The 19,418-nt window shown below is 40.1% G+C and overlaps 1 non-coding gene across 1 annotated transcript; it reads left to right on the forward strand.

The window, feature by feature from the left end:
• The first annotated feature begins 7,706 nt into the window (after positions 1 to 7,706).
• LOC141636639 (small nucleolar RNA R71) lies at positions 7,707 to 7,812 on the forward strand. The gene has a single exon (XR_012541241.1). It is a non-coding gene; the product is annotated as a small nucleolar RNA R71 (small nucleolar RNA).
• Positions 7,813 to 19,418: the final 11,606 nt, after the last annotated feature.

The following is a 19,418-nucleotide window of genomic DNA, read 5'->3' on the forward strand; positions in this document are numbered from 1 at the left end:
CACGGAAGGACTGGAGTCTTAAATTGGAAGACACATTTTGGGCTTATAAAACTGCCTTTAAGACACCAATTGGTGCATCACCTTATCGGTTAGATCATGGGAAATCATTTCATTTACCTGTTGAGTTGGAATGTAAGGCTTGGTGCACGATTCGTGAACTTAACTTTGATCCTAAATTTTGTGGTCAGAACCGTCTTTAAATTTGGATCCGTTGAGCTAGAAGGTCCCGAAGGAAATTGGTTCAAGGTGAATGGGCAGTATGTGAAGCATTATCACGAAGCAAATGAAGCAGTCAATCGTGTCGAAGTCTTGTACTTCGACGAGCTTGACCCGCCAGTTAATTGATGCCAGAAAGGTCGTGCGGGACCTCATAAACCTGCGCTTTCCGAGAGTCAACCCGGACTATTTTATTGTATTTTTGTTGAACTTATTTCTTTGCCTTTAGCTTTTTGTTGAACTTTAAACGCTGAACTATGCGTCTTTTGTATTTCCTTTGCTCCTTACTTGTGTTTTGTAGGTGCAGCAACTCGATCGAGTAGTTTTCCACTCGATCGAGCACATTTGCTTTGATGATCACTCGATCGAGTAACTGCTATACTCGATCGACAAGCTGCAGATTCACGATCACTCGATCGAGCAATATATTCGTTCGATCGAGCGTTTTTAACACCAAAACACTTGATCGAGCTGTTCTAAGTCACTCGATCGAGTCATTCCGTCTTCCAGCTGCTAGTTTTTGTCTGTTGAGCTGCTGTGTGACTACCTATGACCTCCCATGTTCATGGTCGGTTTGGGGAGGTCCCTCTTCATGACGTTTTGTAAGTATTCCGACTCTAGTTATCCTTTTCTCCTTAGTTGGCATTTCTTTCCCTATTTTTGGTACAATGAGGGCATTGTACGGTATGGTTTGGGGAGGTATGCATCCATATCTTTGTCTGCATGTTTTCTTGCATTTCCGTTTGCACGTTTATTTATTCCCGCATGCATTGTCGTTTTTAAATTCAAAAATCACATAAAATTTAAAACTTTTCACGTTTAATTTGAGTCGGAACGTTTGAACTTTGACGCTACATTGAATCCTTACCTCTGCCCTGCATATTCTTGACATATTGTTGGCATGATAATGTGCATAATCTATGAGTTTTTGTTTCTCTCTTATTTGAACGAATATACTTGACTCATATATTGGCAAGCTACATTACATTCTAAGGTTAGAGCTTTATAAACTGGTGACATTCATGACCGGTTTCATTTAGGATGTGAGTAGTACTCTCTGTAAGGCATGTAACATCAATTTGCATAAGCATGAATCTAGTGTTCTTAATACATGTATGCATTCGGTCTGTGGATGGTGACACATGTTAGGAGAGGCAGTTCCCTTTATTTCATTCTACCCATGAGTCTCACATATCCAAATTGCTTTTTTTGTCCTATTAGCTACAGTCTATAATTTTGCCTACCCTAGCCAAGCTAGTGATGAGTAGCTGTTTGGATTGCTTTACTGCAGTTTGGTTGTATTTCTAATTCCAGAAGTCGGGTGGAAGAATCAAAGGGAATGAAAAGAAAAAGTGTTGTGAAAAAGAAAAAAATAGAAAAAAGAATTGAAAAAGAGGAAGAAATATGAAAAAAGAAAAAGAAAAAATCATATGCGAAAAAATGAAAAACTGTGTAGATGATTTTTGCTCCCATGTCTTATTTATATCCTATGGGGAGTTAACAGTTTTATGAAGTATTGTGAGTTGAGTGAATCGAATTTGCACTATTTTGTATTGTTATATTGAGTACGAAGTTGGGATGCAGTTTCATAATTTGGATTCGTTGTTGCTAGCCTGGCTATTAACTCTACATTTCCAAATTCATCTTAGCCCCTTCTTACCCAGTACCTTACTTACCCAAATGTAAGTCCTAGGCATGTGTCTTGGTCATTAGTTTGGTTGGAATGCGTATGTACGGTTGTAGAAGATTTTATTCATGTTAATTGCATGCATGTTCTTATAGGTCGAGTTAGGTGAGTGTCTTTACTTCTTTCTATCTTTAACATATATACTCACCATGTGCTTAAATTTGAGTGATGAGCGACCTGTGAGAGTCCAATATCTTTGAGTCTTGCAAGGTCGACGGTTCAGTAGGTTTGAAACATTTATTTAATTCGTTTGCACTTATCACTTCCCACTTTGTTAAGTTGTTGCATTAAATTTGTTTTGGCGGATGATTTGTAGCTAATGCGTTGGTCCCGTTCCACTGCTTATTCTTGGTTGTATTCATAGTTTGCTTGGGGACAAGCAAAGGTTTGGTTTGGGGAGATTTGATGTGTGTATTTTATATATGGTTTTTACCTCATTTTTACTCGCATTTCTGTACTATTTTACGTGGCATCTAGCTACAAATACCCTTGAATAGTCTACTTTGGTTTGTCTTGTGTAAATTGCAGGTATAGACCGGAAAGAAGATAAATCGAGCCTAAACTCGTCCTATTTGCATGCATTTATGGAGAACATGAGATCGGAGCTTGGAATCTATCACTTTGAAGACGCGTGAGCTGATTTCAGAAGGTGTCGGAGTGCCTTATGTGCTAATATAGCTCGATCGCCCACTTTATTAGTCGATCGAATTCTTTTTACCATAAAGATCACTCGATCAAGTAGTTCTCATACTCGATCGAGAAGGCCATTATAAGGAGTTACTCGATCGAACGGTTTTTTCATTCGATCGAGTGGAATCACTGCCAAGTTGCTCGATCGAGTAGTTTATTTCTACTCGATCGAGAGGTTTCATCATTTAGCAGTGTTTTGTATCTTATTCCGTATGGGCTTTTGTAATTAGGTTTAAATATTAGGTTTGAGAGTAGGATTTGGTGTGCTTTTTATTATAGAGACGACGTAACTCTACATCTCATCTTCCTCACTTCCTCTCTTTTCTTTACTCCTTTTCTACTCTAGACTACTCGGATTCGGATTTGTATTCGGTACATTTTACTTCTTTTATTTCTTAATCATATTTGCTATTTTAATTCTTCCCTTTCTTGTTGATTTTCATTATTGCTTTATTCGATCTTGCTATTCTTATTGTAATCATGTTTAATCTATATTATCTATGCATTATTATTGTTGATTTGATGATGATACGTAGCTAATTCCCTCTTGCTAAGACTAGGGAATCCATGATTATGAAGGGGTAGTAATGGATTTATTAGGGCAATGCTTGTGTAGTCTTTGTTGTTAATCGCTGCAATTAATTTTTTCTGTCTAATTAAGTCGGCGCAATTAGCCATTTAATCATAGTAAACCTTGATCTGGACCGGAAGGTTGGAAAGGGTGAGACTCGTAGCGAACAATAGGGCACCGTAGTGAGGGCGGAAGCTAAGCTATTTGTGCTTCAGGGTGAATTGAGACCGAAAGGAGATATTCACTGCCCCATAGACCATACTTGCATTGACCTGAGATCTAGATTGCTTGACTGAATAATCATGGTGAACCGACTGTCTTAGCTGCTTTCTCCTTATTTGCTTAATCTTCATTCTCTTACCTTTTTTCTCTCTTCCTTTACCTCTTTAGTTTAGAAATCAAATTCAACCCCCCAAATTGGTTACCGTAACGAACTTAGGCAAAGCTGACATTTTCCCATCTCCCTGTGGAGATTGACCCGACTTCCCTAGCTATATTAGTTAGAGCCAATTGGTTATTTTTGATAGGTATACGACTGCCCTGTCATTAGGCTCTTTACGGCCAAAAATCGTCCCGCCAAGGAGACGCAAAAATTAACGGGCCTGGGGAAGGTGAATGTGAGCCAACCTACGTTGCTCAAATGGAGTCTGTGCCAAAGTGGGCCAAAGTAAGCGCAGGACCTTCCGAGGAGGGTCCTGATGGCCGTGAGAAGACAAACCTAATAGCCTCCCAAACTCAGCTAAGGTCCAAGAAGTGGTCCGGTTAAACAGCCTAAAGGAGACACAAGAGCTCCCCGGGTCAGTGTCATATGCACCAGCTGAGAAGGTAAAAGAGCTAAAAAACTCAAGGGTCAGCTGCTCGTAGGTCAGTGCATGCATTGTGGTCAACCCGGTCATCCACGTCCCGTTTAACAACTCAGCAACAGGCTCATAAATCCCCAGTCTCTCAAGTGTGGTCCGACACAAAAACTTACTAGAAGTGATGTCACAGCGCATTAAACATTTAAAACATTTACGATGAAACGAGTTCAAGAAACGTACCTAAGGAAAATCAGGAAGCGGGTCAAAGGAGTCGTCGGCACGGAACCTGGAAGTAGCACGTCCAGCAGTAGGAGGACCTCGTCCCCGTCCTCTCCCAGTAGTACCCAAAGAAGAGGCCCGTCCAGGAGCGCGGCCTGTGACTGGCCGACTGGGAACAAGCAGAAAAGAGGAACCAACAGTGACAGACGGTGACGACGCAGCAGGGGTTGTCACCAAGGAAGGGACAGTGGCTGCGGTGGTGGCAGCAGAAATGGTAGCAGTACTAGTGACGGGGGCAGCAGCAGGGACCACCATCTCAGAAACAGACGGAGAAACAGTAGAACTAGTAGAAGGCAAAGTACTACTATCCATCTTATAATGCAAATAAGTCCTTTAATCAATCAATAAATCAATGACAAATCGTTTTCCCCCAAATTTTCGAGAATTTCGAAACCCTAACCCTAATTTAGTTAGAAGAAACAACAAATTAGACAATTAAAAGCAAAGAGAAGGACTTACTTGATTGATTACCCATAGAAAGATGCAAATTAATTGACAAAAACGCAAGAAATTAGTCGGATTTAAACCCGACTGTCGCAAACCCTAAATCCCCAATTAAACCTCAAGAACCACGAATTTGAATGGAAAAGGAGAGGGCTTTTGTCGAAGATAATTCAATAAACACAATGTGGGTAATTGATTTGGTAAAGGGGAAGAAAAATGGAGGTTTTAGGGGAATTTTCGAAGGTTTTATCGCATAAAGAAGAAGAAGAACAATTAGAATGAAAATAGAAGGGAAAAGAAAGGACTCCATGTGTGTTATAAGCCATAGTCACTCGATCGAGTGATTTGAAACCACTCGATCGGGGACTTCGTCCTTCATTCTGCTCGATCGAGTGAAATAGCGTTCGATCAAGAACTTCCTCTTTTTTGACCTTTCGATCGAGGACCACAAACCCTTCGATCGAGCATTTTTCTTTGGCACGCATCCCAATGTAATAGATCTTCCCCAAACCTGCATAAAACACGGAGAAATGCTTCCCGCAAATACCAAATTACAAAAATACGTAGTCTATATTCGGTCTTATCCTAAGACTAACTACGCTATTGTCTAACAGTCTAAAACACAAATAAAAGTGTCTAACGAAAATTCATACAAAGTTTTACAACGGGGCATTACCCGCTCATCTTCCAAAACACTGTAGTAGCCCAAAAGAGGGCTTCTGACTGGAGGAGGTCCCTTCAGCATCGCGGACCGTCCTCTTGGATCGCCATGAGCTTGAACTTGAACTGATAGAAGAAGAATAGTTCGCGTCCACATAGGCCTTCACTTTCTTCTTTCCTCTAGCATCCTTACTGGTAGTGGCATTATCATTTGCAGCATTCCCATCACTTAACTTGATCTTCACTATACTTTGACCGACGGAATCTCCAGTATCCACTCTATTTGTACCTGCAGCAAGGAAAACAACATAATGGTCCTCCATATTGCTTTCAGTCTGAGGCAAAGGTGTCACTATAGCAGCATAATACTCAATGTCATCAACTGGAGAATCTGTGTCTGGGTCTAAAGAGGGTAAGGCATTACAAGGTTGAGCTTGCATAGGGGCCCTACGAGGTTTGGACTGAGAAAATGTCAGCTCCTCTTCAACTACATGGAAAGTAAGGGTCTTCCCTTCGACATCAATTACCGCGCGATCAGTAAATAGGAATGGTCATCCTAAAATAATAGGAGTGAAAGAATCTTCGGGTATGTCTAAGACTACAAAGTCAACGGGAATAAAGAATCTCCCGATCTTCACAGGTATGTCCTCTAAGACACCTAGTGGTCGTGATATACTACGGTCGACCATCTGAACAGTCATGTTAGTGCAATGAAATTTGGTAAAACCCAATCTCTTAGCGAGAGACAACGATAAGACACTTACGCTAGCTCCTAAGTCACATAGCGCGTTATCAATTAAGTGGGTCCCTATATGACATGGAATTGAAAAAGCTACCCGGGTCAGATTGTTTGGGTGGTGTCTTCTTCTGAAGTAAGGCGGACCCTATCTCAGTCAAAGCTACCATTTCATGATCACTAATATGCCTCTTACGCGTTAATATTTATTTCATAAATTTCATGTAAGAGGGTACCTGGGTAAGCAGTTCGGCAAAACGAACGTTAACGTGAAGGCTCTTCAGGATATCAGCAAATTTCTCGAACTGTTGTTCGGCCTTCTTATTCTGCAATCGCCTCGGAAAAGAAACCGTGATAGGAATTTCCAACCCTTTATTTCTTTCTGCCAACGTCTCAACACGATCTTCATCTTTCTTACTCGATCGACCTCTTCCGCCCTTCGATCGAGTACTTTCAGCAGCAATTTCCTTCGATCGAGCACTTTCACCAACTTGATCGAAGTCCTCATTTTTAGCATCACTCGATCGAGTAATGGTTTTACTCGATCGAACAATTTCCTCAGCAATATCCTTCGATTGAGGACTTTCCTCCACTCGATCGAATTCTTCAATATCAGCATTACTCGATCGACCAACGACTTCACTCGATCGAGTAATATTTCCAGCATTTTCTCTCGATCGACCTCCAGAAATGAGTCGATCGAGTATTTTCCTCGGGTTCAGCATAGTTTCGTCCAATGACGACTATTCACACCCTGCAACAGTATTTTTTGGGTCTAATATGTCCTCATGAGTTGACACTCTGGGTCCGTCATATGAAAGACCACTTCGCAAATTTATCCGATTTACCGCCTCATGTTGATTCTTGTCCGGTTGAGATGGTAAATGACCCGGCTTCCTTGAATATTGGTTAGTGGCGAGTTGAGCTATCTGGGATTCGAGTGACTTGATTGACGCATCTTTTTGTTGGTCACTCTTCTCCAACTGAACAGTCAATGCTTGTATCACTGGTTTCAACTCAGTGATCTCACTATTACCACTTGAGGAAGCACCTCGTTGCGGTGGTGGAAAGGATGGAGGCTTTTGAAAGCCTTGTTGAGATTTATGAGGAGGAATGTATGGTTGCTACTGCTGCGGTGGAGGTGAAGGATTTAACACATTCTGACTAGTCCATCTCAAATTCGGATGGATTCCACTCTGATTGTTATAATAAGAGCCTCCTTGCCCATATTGCTGAAAGGCAAGAACCTGCTCCTTCTCAGTTAGATAGTCAACAACAGTGTGACCGTCATTACTACTGCACCTCTCATATGTAATGGCTTCTTGTCTAGTCAACAAGTGAACCGTCTGTTGATCACCAACATTCTGCAACTCTAGCTTATCAAAACGGGCATTGATGGCTTCCAGCTGAGCCACAACTGCACTATCAATAGAAGAAACTTTAAGAATACCTCCTCTTGGGTTCCCATACTCAGCACAATGGGTAGCCATCTCCTCTATAATTCCCCATCCCTTATCATCATCATTATTCTTCTGAAATCGCCCATTTGATGAAACATCCAAAATAGCTCGGCGGTCATCATACAACCCATTATAAAACTGGTTCCATAAGAACCACTGATCGAAACGATGATGAGGAAGAGACCGCACCAACTTTTTCAACCGGCACCATGCTTCATATAAGTTTTCATCTGGTGTTTGCTTGAAACTTAAAATTTTTCCTCTCAGCTGATTAGTTCGTTGTGGAGGAAAATACCTTTTATAAAAAGCAAGGGCCAGGGTCTCCCAGTTAGTAATACCGGCTGCAGTTTTGTTGAGATCTGTGAGCCATTCACGGGCTCCATCGGTCATAGAAAAAGGAAATAAGACCTCCTTAATCTTGTCCTTGGTCACTCCCTTAGTAGCGGGAATGGTTGAGCAATAGTCTACGAAAACTTCCATATGTTTCTGCGGATCCTCACCAGCTACTCCACGGTATAAATTCCTTTCGACCAGATTGATGTAAGAAGGTCGAATGTCAAATGTGTTCCCATCTTCGGTCGCAAGTTTGAAACCTTTAGGGATTGAGGCAGCTGTAGGCTCGGAGTGACTCGCGATATTAGGCATTTTCACTGGACTAAGGACAGAAATTTAATTGTTTTCTTCAAAAGACTGGTCTTCTGCAAATAAAAAGTGTTCTAGCTTGAGTTCAAAAGTACTAAAGGCTTCCTTTTGAATCTTTCTCTGTAGTCTTTGTTTATAATGAAAGGTCCTCTCTTATTCAGGATCAGCTAGAACTAACTCTGACCTGTTACACTTGGGCATAAACAGCACTGGAGAAAATAAATAAGAACTGTCTCAAGGAATTAAAATTCCCTGAGACTGAGAGACAAACGAAATAGAACAGACAAATAGGCTAATTGCCTCCCCGGCAACGACGCCAAAATTTGATACCGTCGTTTTAGTATAAAAAATAAATACCTAAGTACTACTAATAGAAGTCAGCGGTAAGTAGGGTCGATCTCCACAGAGAGGCTAAAGTATCTATCTGTTAATTTCGTCTGTCTAGTAACAATGGGGGGGGGGGGGGTTTAGATTGGTTTCTAAACTACTGAAGGTCTAAGGCAAGAGAAATAAAGACAAGAGCAATAAAGCGAGAAAAAGTAAGACAAGTGATCAGATAAAGAGAGATATGTCAGGATTTCGGTTCACCATGGCAGTTCACTAAGTCAGTCATAAATAGTCCAGACGATCTACTGTGAGAAGGGCAAGGGAAAGGTCCTTCCGGTTCGCTATCCACCTTAGATTACAACTAACATAACTTCCGTCCTCATTAGGGTAGTCTACTGTTCATAGCAGGTCTGTTCATTCCAATCTTCCGATCTCGGAGCGAATTTAACCAGATTAAGGGGTTTAGAAGCGTGCACTCAACTAAACATATTACAGTTATATTGCTAATGGCACAGGTTCTCACAATTAATCCTCTAGGCTATTCACAACATCGTCACTTTACTACCATGGCTCCCCTAATCCTAACATAAGGAGGTTTAGCTACTCATGCCATCGGAATTAACAACAATAACAATGAGGAAAGACATGATAAAAAGAATGAAAGGATGAAGCGTATACTAATAATGATAACAATAAAGCAAGAATTAAAGAACAAGGAATTAAAGTAAAGAAATAAATATTAGATTGAAGTTAAGAGTAAAAAAAGATTACAAAATAGCGAATCCGGCAATAAGAGCAAGGTAGCAGTAGAGATTAAGAGCAAAGTATAGTGTTTAAGCGTATAAAAGTGTGTTTATGACCTAATGACGACTTCCCTTATATAGTGGAGCATTTTATTAACATAAATAAACCTAACACGAAATAATAATCTCGTTTATAATAGCTAGCCACTCGAACGAGGCCTTACATTCCTCTCGATCGAGTGGTTCTCCTGCAAATCTTCTCGATCGAGCAAAAGTAGCTCTCGATCGAACATCTCAAAAACAGCTAACTTCGATCGAGTACAGCAGGGACTCGATCGAACACTTCGAACTGCTAATTCCACTCGATCGAACAATAAACCTCTCGATCGAGTGTCTTCCACTGAAAAACTGCCTTGACACGTTTGGTTAGTCTTCCAATGACCACTTTCATGCTTCCCGAGGTACGACATTCTGCTCTAAAATCTCCATCTCCTCAAAGTGCATGCTAAGAGGAACGAATAAGGCATGATTCCACTACTTTAAGGTCCATTTCTGCAATTGAGACAAAATAAACCAAAGTAGCCAATTCGGGACATTTTGCAATACAAAGCAATGTAAATGACATGAAAATGCGTGCAATAAGAGGCTAAAAACTCTATATAAATTGCACCTATCATCAAGTAAGGTTTAGATGTTGTGAATGAGTTGTTAACATTTATGTTTTGGGTGATTTATTGGTCTTTATAAGCATGCATAGAAGGTGTTTGATGAAATGTGTGAGTGAAAGTTTACATCTTTTATCAATATATGCTTAGTATTTCTTTGAATGAGAGTTCTTAGGGATGCATAGTGTGTTTGTGATGAATTGATAATAAAAGTGAGAATTTGTGTTCAATTTTAGGAGAGGCTAAGAAATTAGTCCCTTAATCCTAGACCATTAATTACCCATAACTTGTTAACATCGTTTCTAGTCTACCTTGCTTGGGTGAACCCGAATACCCTAGTTTTCCATCAATTGTTTACATTTCATACTTTTATTAACCTTGCTCTCTTTTAATTGTAGTTATAGTTTAGTTAATCACATCCAAATCTCTTTTATAAGACTAGAATAAGATTTATAACCAACCGAGTATAAATCCTCGCCACTCGTGTGTCCGACCTCGATTACCACTTGTTTTTTATTGGGTTTTTATAAATTTGTTTGGTGTGGTTTTCACGACAAAACTCATTCATCAATTAGTCGGAAGTTTGGTTCTGCCAAATCTTGAACGTAATTTGAAAGTTGAAACGATTGCTGACTGACGTTTTCTAGGTTTTTTTTATGAAAACCTTGAATTAACCATGACTTGGATCTTAAATTTCTTTTTTTCATTGGCAACCATAAAGAAAGGATTCCTACATTATCATGGTCTGCCGGGCAAGCCCATGAGCGATTCTATTCAACCCCCTAGGTAATTAAAGCACAAACAATGAAAACACGCAAACAACAGGAATATGTCTTCAAGAATCCCTTTAATGAGGATGTTCGCTCTCCAAACCCGCAATTTGATTCAGCAGTTGAAGACAATCAAAAGAAACGTCAAGGTGTAGTACACCACAAACATGCGCTCATTCCAAAACCTTCCGAATTCTTAAAGCTTCTACTTGTAGAGCCAACTCGACTCTAGTCTTGGCACCTCTTTCAAATAAAATATCTCTTACCCCATCATAGGCAACCCAACTAATAGCGGCATCATACGAACTATGCCAAATCACATCCACCTTCATCCTAACGGCTTGACATTGCCTTGATTCCCCAATAACATAAAAAAGGTGGCTTTCGCGAATCATAGCCTGACTACCTTCATCCGTACTCGAACCAACTATAGCATCCCCCTCCTTCCCTTCACCACTCAATTGAGCAGCGCTAAGTGCCATTGCCATTGTTTGTGACCATAGTTTAAAGAACAATTGGGGAATGAACATCTCACCTCTAAATATAACATTATTATGAAACACCTACAGTCCCTATAGCGTCGCTAGAAATTGCAAAATCCGATGTTCACCCTCCTCAAGCTTACCCAAGTACCAATTAATGATCCATTCTCCAACATCCACATTCGAACTCTGATTCATATTAATACCCGACTTAGAGCCAGCCCAAACCTTTGTTGATATACAAAAATCCCTAAAAAAATGTTCCAATAATTCAACCTTATTCTCATCCTTAGAACAAAGCTGACAAGAGTGATCCACCAACAATTTCCTTTTAGCAAACTCACTCCCCACTGGGAGAGAGTTAGTCAGTATCTTCCACACCAAAAACTTCCACATATGAGAACCTGGTAAACAACATAATATAGATTTACAAAAACTCTTGACACTAGTACTTAATCTCGTCCTATCCTTAAGCGACCCCTTCAACTCCATAAACCTTCCAAACACTATACCCTAGCCACTCTTGACCGTATAAGAATCACTATTAGTATGTAGCCAATGGACCTCAACCCTTCTTATAGAAGCACAAAAAGGAATAGCAAGTATTCTTTTCGCATATATGATGACATATGAGGACCACGTAAAAGCCATACGCAAGTATTTTTAAAATGTTTTAAAATGATTTTCCTTGTTGAAATAAGTTTTTGAGCTTTCCGACGCACTGTCATACTTAATGTCGATTAGACGTTGCGATTCCAAGACATATTTTATTACATAACAAACACGAGCAATGCATAACACGATTCCAATGTAGGTTAGATGAGCCAAAACCAGACTTTTGATCTGAGATAGAGGCTCCTTGTGTCGCAATAAGGCTTATGCCCCCAGGGCCTCTCAGACCTAGTCCAAAACGTGTTTGAGTTTATCTTCCTCCAAAACATTCTTTTATTTTATTTTATTTTCTTTTACGGTTTTCGCCTTTTTAATTTATTTTCTCATGACAAACTTTTAACAATTCCTGGAAATCATCCATGGTTAAATAATACCATGACGGTTTATTCTGTGTTTCGATGAGATTTGTTGGTTAATAAATTATTTATGAGCATTTTAACAGTCTTTACTCTTAAACTTTCCATATTTTTTCTCACTTGTTTACATTTTCAATTATTTGGTCACATCCAAATTCATCCTTGGTTAACATATACCATGTTGGTTTAATCCGAGAACGATGATACACGTTAACTAATTACAAAGCAATGAACTTGACATACTTAGTTCATGTCAAACCATTCTATTTATTTTATTTCATTCTTGTCTTGGTCATATTTTGTGTCGCCCTTGGTTAACAGGAATATCATGTCGATTTAACTCGAGTACTGTGACGAAATGGTTAAGCATACACATTTCACATATTTTATTTGTAAATTATTCATGTCAAGCTTGAAAATACAAACCCGACGACGAATATTACTAACGCAATGATAATTATTCCGAGTCATGAAAACAACCCTTGAAAACTCCCGACACAAAAGCTATTTTAAAGAACCTTTTTAGCAACCACGAGGCACCTCTTACATCGTCACTATGCTAGCGTCTCAAGAGGCTGCCTATTTTCCAATTTATTAAACCTGACCAGAGCTCTTTGCATCATCAACAGGCTCGCGCCCCTAAGGGCTGTCTGATGCTGCTCTTTCTCTCTTTTCAAACACTTGTCTAGGACGTTCCCAATTACGGTCAACCCGAATACATTGTTGGACAGATTGATGAGTTATCACCTCTTTTACACTTCGTCACTTGATGTCTTTTTAACAAATGGATCGTGTAAAGCACCATAACCCGAACTTGATAAATAGATGTTTAATTTCCGTCTTGCTTGAAAATCAATCTTAAATGCAACTTCGACACCAATTTCTTGGTACTTGCATAAACATACCGACTTAGTCAAATTCTCACATGTTAGGTTAAACTAATGGATGCGCATTCATGCGTTCAGCCTATTTTATCAACTCTTGCACTTAGCAACCACGATCGATCAGTAGAGGCTGCTAGAGCGAGTGAGATTAGGTGTTCGATTAAAGAGCTTCTCAATATGTACCCTCACCCCTTACTCAGAACCTTTGGATAGTGGTTAACCTTATCCATGGCAACAAGAGTCATTCGAGGCATAGAAGGCTAAAAGGGGACGAGTTCTTATCTTTAGTGTCTATGTCAAGCACCGCTTCATGCTTTGTTTGACCAAGGTATAAAGTGGATATCGAACGGTGTCCAAACACTCCACAATTGCTTGGTGGCGACTCTGAACATCTTTCACTCATTTCGAAGAACTTTATCAAGACGAAATCGACCGATCTAAAGTGATCTGGTCGAAAAGCATTCCTACGTCTCCGAGTGTAGCTTTTCAGACCGGCGTGTGACCACCTGCCGGTACGTGAGTGGCCCGTGTCCACAGATTGACGACTCCATTGGGGAGAACTAGGACACTTGTGTCTTTTTTATCCTTAGAGGCAAACTCGAATTGAACGAGGTCGTGGTTAAAGTGCATTAATTGATATTATGGCCATAAGTTACGTTCCTTGTTCGGGCCCATAACCTAACCTTTATCGACTAATAGGCTCATCTCGTCGACGTAAGTTTATTTATCCCCGCGTTTTACTCCTGATTGCGTCAAGCATACCGTTGACGTTACACTCCTTTGTTTTATCAAAGGGCTTTTCATGCGTGCCTATTTCATACATTTACTCTATTCATTTGCACGCATTTGTATGCTTATTAAGTAGCGATTAGCTACTATTCTCCCATGAATTGGCTACTTTGGGTTATTTTGTATTTTATGCAGATTTGGACCCGAAAGAGTGTAAACAAGCAAAAACTTTTCCCCGGAGTTGCATTCGGAATACTAGTGAAGTTAAGCTCGAGAATTATCATCTTAGAATGCGTGAAGATATAAGGAAGCACGATAAAGTGATGATGGACGCTGTTGCTTCCCCAGGAAAGTCGATCGACAGACCCCTTTAGTCGATCGGATGACTTCGGCTTAGGAATAAGTCGATCGACTGGTTTTCATAGCAGGCCGTGTTGATTAAGTGTCAATTCGGCCAATTAGTTGTTTAATTAATAATCTTACCCATCTTTTTATAAAAGGGGGGCTGAACAATCAGTTTTAGGTATCACGATATAGACAGAAAGATTTCCTACGTTACTTTGCTTCATTATTTTTGGATCTAAACTTGTAATTCCTTCTTTCCAATTTCGGTAATTTCAATTGTTCTTCGTTCATCTTGCTTTATTTTTGTTATTGTTCTTTTACCGTTCTTTTAGATCCCTTTTATGCTTGTTGAATTTCTATTAAATTCTGTCATGCAATTCTTTGGTTTCTCCTCTACTTTAATAGTTGTTTTCTATCCAATTATGCATAGCTAAATCTCTTGTGCTGGGATTTAGGAGATCCGCGGTTTTGTGATGGTATTATGTTAGGTTATTAGGTCTAGCAGTTTACTTCGTTTAAATTGTTAATCATAGCATCTGATTGTGGTTTCATTAATTAAGTGCACGTAGTTAATTGACCATCTTGTTAAACCTTGACCTGGATCGAGAGATTGGAAAAGGCGAAGACTTGTTATGAACAATATGATACTTTAATTAGGGCGAGTGCTATATTAGAATTCTAGGGCGAATAGTGGACCGAGAGGACCTCTTCAGTACCCTTCAGATCGTTTATTGCTGACCGTTGACCTTACCTTAGATCGTTGTAGACCGTTGTGAACCGACCATCCTAGTTGTTTCTCTTTATATTTGCTTTACTTATTTCTTACGCTTAATTTCTCTTCCTTGCTTTACTTTAGTTTTAGTAAACAATTCAAACCCTCAATTTTGTGACTTAGACAAACTTTGATTGACAAGTAGACTGCAATTAGCTTCCTTGTGGATTCGGTCCCGACTTCTCTAGCTATCCTAGTTAGAGACTAGTTGGTTATTTTTGAGAGGTGAGCGATAGCTTGTCAAATTTTGGCGTCGTTGCCGGGGAGACGACGCATTTCTACTCATTTATTTTCATTTGTCCATTGTCTCAAGGAGCATGTGTTCCTTGAGACCGATCTTACCTCTTTGTGCTAGTTTTGCTTATGCCCAGGTCCCTTAGGTCAGAGATCTTACCGCTTGTTCATGAACCAAAAAGAACATTTCGAGCTAGGGAAAACTTTTGGAAGGAAGTTTGTCAAGCAGAAGATTTGAGTACGCTTGACGCTATATATGCCAGTTATGTTGCAGAAAATCAGTCTTTTGAAGAAGACACTTCTGTATCTGCCACTACTACAATCATGCCTACTGTAGCAAGTCATTCTGAGCCCACCCTTGCCTCTCTTCATAAGGGATTCAAGCTCCCCACTACTGATACGGGTACTTTCAAAATTCTTCCATCTTACATTAATCTGGTGGAGCAAAATTTATTTGGAGGAGGAACTGGTAAGGACCCCGCCAAACATATGGAGAAGTTCGTTAGTTACTGCTGCTCTATCCTTTTAGCTGCGGGGGTTACTCAAGACCAAGTCAAATAGACTCTTTTCCCTTTCTCCCTGCGAGATGATGCAGCGGAGTGGCTACGTGACTTGGATAGGGAAGCTCATCGTATTACAGACTTGAATTCATTAGCTCTTGCATTCTACAAGAGGTACTTCCCACCCCAGAAGACTAATGCCCTTAGAAGCCAGATTATGAGTTTTAAACAAGGTCCTACTGAAGACCATAATGAGGCGTGGGTTCGTTTCAAGAAACTAGCTCGATCTATTCCGCATCATGGCTTTCAAGTCTGGTTCCTTTGCAACCAGTTTTATAATAGGTTGTATGACGATCATAGAGCCTTACTTGATTCAGCTGTCAATGGGAGATTCCAGGATAACACTAATGATGCCAATGCCTGGAAACTAATTGATCAGATAGCTACACACACTGCTGAGTATGGTAATCTAAGAGGTAGCAAAAGAGAAGGTGGTTCAGATAGTGCAATTGCAGCTCAGTTAGAGGCTCTAACTGCCCAAATTGCCGAGATGAGGACAACCCAATCTTTGGGTATGCTGCAGACAGTTTATGCTTTGATTCAACATGAGGTCCCTTGTGAGAGATGTGGTACTCATGGTCATGTGGCAGCTAGATGTATGAGTACTATAGAGCAAGTTCATGCCTATCAATATTTTAAGCAAGGTACTCCCTATTCTAATTTCTTCACTGAGAGGAATCAGAATGTGTTTCATCCTACCCCTCCGTCGACCAATGCCTATATTATCCCTCAAAATCGTGGTAATCAACCACATGGGAACTTTAATAGGCCGCCTCAACAGCAGTTCCAACAGATGCAGCTTCCTCTTCAAGCTTCAAACAGTGATATCTCCGACATTAAATCTATGTAACAACAGCAAATGGCAACTTCACAAAAGCAAGAAGCTCTAATTGCTCAATTGTTAGCTCACAATAAATTCTTGGATAGTCAAGTTGCTAAATTATCAAGCCAAAGTTCAGATAGACAACTGGGTACGTTGCCGTCTCAGCCTGATAACCCACATGACATGGTAAATAATATAACTCTAAGGAGTGGTCTTACATATGATAGACCACAAGTGCCCATGAAAGGTGACGAGTTCATTTTTGAGGATCTGGTTGTTGATGTTGTTGACGAGTGCACCGAAGAAGCTGTTTTGACGCCTGCGAAAAGTCGATCGACTAAATCTGCAATTGTGAACACTAACGATTTTGAATAAATTCGATCGGCAGAGGGTTTTGGTCGATCGACTGAAGTTGATAGTCGATTGAATGGTGATTTTAGTCGATCGACTTTTCTGCGTGATAGAGTTGCTAATCCGTTATCTATCGCTGACGGGTCGTCTACTGCAACTTAAAAAACGCTCAATTCTGATAAAGAGAGGAAAGCTACTGAGCCACCCATTGCGATTAAGCTTCCCTTTCTGCCCTGACAGCTGAATACGAAGATTTAGAAGCAATTCAGGAAGTTTTTGAAGGTCGTAAAGAATTTGCAGGTAACTGTACCTTTCACTGAACTTATTACTCAGATTCCCTCATATGTTAAATTTATAAAAGAAATTCTGTCTCGTAAGAGGAGTTTTGATGAGGTAGAGACTATCGCTTCTACTGAAGAGTGTAGTGCACTCCTACAAAACAAGTGTCCACCCAAATTGGTTGACCCAGGTAGTTTCTCCATCCTCAGTTTTATAGGGACCCATACCATAGATAGTACTTTATGTGACTTGGGGGCCAGCGTTAGTGTCTTACCCCTAAAAAGATAGGTTTGACTGAGTTAGGATGCACAAATATGTCTGTCCAGATGCCAGACCGCTCCTTGTCGCGTCCTATGGGGATTCTAGAGGATGTTCCTGTGCGGGTAGGGAAGTTCTTTATACCCATCGATTTTGTTGTTTTGGACATTTCTAAGGATACCCATACCCCTATTATCTTAGGGAGACCATTATTGCACACTGCTGGTGCAATTATTGACGTAGGAGCAAGAACTCTGACATTTTGTGTGTGTGTGTGTGTGTGTGGGGGGGGGGGGAGAAGCTGACCTACACCCAATATAGTGTCCGTAAGGCACCTATGCAAGTTGTACCTTGCCATGTAGTCTCCACTATACAATCTGATAGGGTAGCCAATAGTCCTACATTTGAGTCATGTTTTTCTATTATTGTGACACCTCCGCCCCATGCTGGGAGCAAGATGGAGGACCATGCTTTTGTATCTCTTTCTACATGACATGATAGGTTGATCTACCAGGAGGATTCAGGAGGTGGACTTGGTGTGTTGGGTGTTGATGCGTGCCTATTTCATACATTTACTTTGCTCATTTGCACGCATTTCTATGCTTATTTAGTAGCGACTGGCTAAAATTCTCCCATGTATCGGCTACTTTGGGTTATTTTGTATTTTATGCAGATTTGGACCCGAAAGACTGTAAACAAGCCAAAACCCGTCCCCGAAGGAGTTGCATACGAGATACTAGTGAAGTTAAGCTCGGTAATGATCGTCTTGGAATGCTCTTTTAATTTTCGGATCTAAACTTGTAATTCCTCTCTTTCAATTTCAGTAATTTCAATTGTTCTTCGTTCATCTGCTTTATTCTCATTGCTTATTTCTTCCTTTTTAGTTGCAAGTTTTATGTTCAAGTATTATTTACGTTTCGTCATCATGTTTAATTCGTTTATTATTATTATTATTGTTGAATCAGTTAGTTTAATTATACGTAGCTAAATCCCTTGTTAGGATTTAGGGGATCTGCGGTTCTATGATGATAATATGTTAGGTTATTAGGTCTAGCAGTTTACTCCGTCTGAATTGTTAATCGAAGCAACTGAGTGCGGTTTTATTAATTAAGTGCACGTAGTTAATTGACCATCTTGTTAAACCTTGACCTGGATCGAGAGATTGGAAAAGGCGAAGACTTGCTATGAACAATAGAATACCCTAATTAGGACGAGAGCTACATTAGAGTTCTAGGGCGAATAGTGGAACAAGGGGACCTGTTCAGTACCCTTCAGACCGTTTATTGCTAACCGTTGACCCTACCTTAGATTGTTGTAGACCATGGTGAACCATTTATCCTAGCTGTTTTTCTCTTATTTGAAATCGTTTGTCAATTTATTTACCTTTGTTTACTACTTTAATTGATAGACAAACCCAATTCAAACCCCCAAACTTGTGACTTAGACAGACTTGAATTGATAAATAGAATGCAAATAACCTCCTTGTGGATACGATCCCGACTTCCCTAGCTATATTAGTTAGAGACCAGTTTGTTTATTTTTGATAGGTTGCGACAGCCTTGTCAAATTTTGGAAATTTTGGCGCCGTTTCCGTCAAGGCGACGCATTTTTCTATTTGTTTTATTTTACTTTGTCCCTTATCTCAAGGAACGTGTGTTCCTTGAGATCGTTTCTCACCTTTCAGTGCTAGTTTTGTTTATGCCCAGGTCTTTCAGGTCTGAACTCATACTATTTGATCCAGAACCAGAACGGACTCTTCGTGCTAGAGGAAACTTTTGGATGGAGATATATCAAGCAGATTACTTGAGTACGCTTGATTCAGCTTATGCCACATTTATTGCAGAAAATTAGTCTTTAGAAGAAGACACGTCTACTTCTGCTCCTACTCAAATTATGCCGACTTTAGCAAGTCACTCTGAGCCCACCCTTGCCTCTCTTCCCAGGGGATTAAAGCTCCCCACTACGGATACGAGTACTTTCGAA

The sequence above is a fragment of the Silene latifolia genome, chromosome Y (genome assembly GCF_048544455.1).
Source record: "Silene latifolia isolate original U9 population chromosome Y, ASM4854445v1, whole genome shotgun sequence".
Classification (NCBI taxonomy): Eukaryota; Viridiplantae; Streptophyta; class Magnoliopsida; order Caryophyllales; family Caryophyllaceae; genus Silene; species Silene latifolia.